The sequence below is a fragment of the Nicotiana attenuata genome, unplaced genomic scaffold (assembly GCF_001879085.1).
Source record: "Nicotiana attenuata strain UT unplaced genomic scaffold, NIATTr2, whole genome shotgun sequence".
Lineage (NCBI taxonomy): Eukaryota > Viridiplantae > Streptophyta > Magnoliopsida > Solanales > Solanaceae > Nicotiana > Nicotiana attenuata.
In genome coordinates this window covers 11,364-13,481 of record NW_017670259.1, presented here as the reverse complement: position 1 = coordinate 13,481, position 2,118 = coordinate 11,364, and positions in this window count along the sequence as shown.

The window sequence follows — 2,118 nt, the reverse complement described above, 5'->3', positions numbered from 1 at the left end:
AATCTGGTGTCACGAACATGATGGCCTCTAATACAGAAATATTCACCTAATCACAAATCTGTCTAGGAAGGAAAATGCGAATAAAAGGATAAAGATAGATGGGAGAGATTCAAGGCTGGCGAACACCATGTCAGAGCTACCTCGATACTCCAGATCCTGCTGCTCAGCTAACAATCCTCACTCACCCTGTGGTGACATGGATCTGCACGCAAGGTGCATGGAGTATTGTGAGTACTTCCAACCCAGAAAGTAATAAACATAAATAAGGGTTGAGAGTAAGAAATCCTGGAACAGGCCACAAAAGTAAGCTATAATTACAGCAGCTCAATCTAAATCATATCAACTCAATAAACTAATGAATACAATTATAGAAATATCACAACAGACAATTAAGTAAATGGCAATCAAGTATGCAATGCAACACATAAACCGGTACCTCCAAGTACCCCGCTGCGGCCGTGCAGCCCGCTCCATTTATTTAACGTCGACGGCGCTCACTGGGGTGTGCAGACTCCGGGAGGGGCCCCTTACGGCCCAAGCGCAATAATAAGCCATCTCGTGGCATCAAACAGGCCCTTGGCCTCATATCAATATCATTATAATACTGCTGCGGCGTGCAGCCCGTCCATACTCAGTCAAAAATCACATAAGCCTTTCGGCACAATAGTATAAAAATATTCAGCCAAACTTCATTTTAAAATATTAGCTTAATTTCTAATTTAAGAAAAGGCTGAGTTGGCAAACACAGTATTAAATACCAGGACCGGAGTTTAATATTATGAATATGGTAAGAAATCATTAAAACAATCCCTGAAGGATTCAAGTAGTTGGCACAAGGCCCCATGATAACAATTTAACCCATTTTTATAAGGATATCACGAAACTAAAACAAATAGGTAGTAATTTTTATTAAGCGGGATGGACCAAGTCAGAGTCTTAACTAGCATATCATCTATATATACCTCCATGGTCTTACCTAAATGTTCTTGAAACATTTGGGTAACTAACCTCTGATACGTTGTACCTGCATTCTTAAGACCAAAGGGCATTACCTTATAACAGTAAGTCCCCCTGTCTGTTATGAAAGAAGTTTTTTCCTCATCTCCTGGATCCATCTTGATTTGATTATAGCCTGAATATGCACCAAAAAACTTAAATAGCTCATGCCCTGCAGTAGCATCTATTAATTGATCTATGTGTGGTAAAGGAAAAGAATCTTTTGGACAGGCTTTATTCTAAGGGAGTTTTTTCAATTTAAGTGACATTATTCGAAATGGGATTATTTATTTTAATTAATCAGAGTCGCCACTTGGAATAGTTTATTTGGTGTCCCAAGTCACCGATTTATTTTAAATTCCAAATCGAGGAAGTTTTATTTTTAAAGAGTCTGCGAACCAGAAATTCTGAATAAGGAATTCTGTTAACCCGAGGGAAAGAGTTAGGCACCCCCGGATTCTGTGGTTCTAGCACGGTCGCTTAGCAATTCATACTTGGCTTAATTTTCAACTACTCATTTTTAGGACCTATGTGCAATTATCTTTTTACCGCTTTTTAAAACTTACTTGAATATTCGTAATTAAAGGACTGAGTTACACGTACGTATACTCTTTCGTTTGGCGCGTCAAAACCCGTGTCACGCGAACGTGTCCACAATTAATAACGCTTTGTTTATTTTTATTAAGTAAAAATTTGGTTGAAGTTTGCGCGAACGCATCCCTCGAGTTATTATTTTTAGAATTAAATTCGTCAATTATATTACGCGAACATATACATAATCACGATACTAGTCTAAATCGAGCCTAAAGCCAACTAGGAGTATTATGATTATATAATATCTAATTTTGATACTAATGTGAGGGCCATAGTTGTATCTTACTTAGTATGGCACGCCTCAAATCTACTTCTAAAAGCCCAATTAATTAAGGAAAAAACTTAAAAGAATTCTAACTACTTTTCAAGCTAAATGTTCGAACCAATTTTAGACTAATGGATTAACATTAGAAGCAGACGAGTGACTAGCCGAATGGGTTTAGATTAACAGCAGTTAAAGAAGCATTAGGCTCAAATATCTGGCCCCCAATACCAAAGGACACGGCTTGTCTCACATCCAGGCCCAAT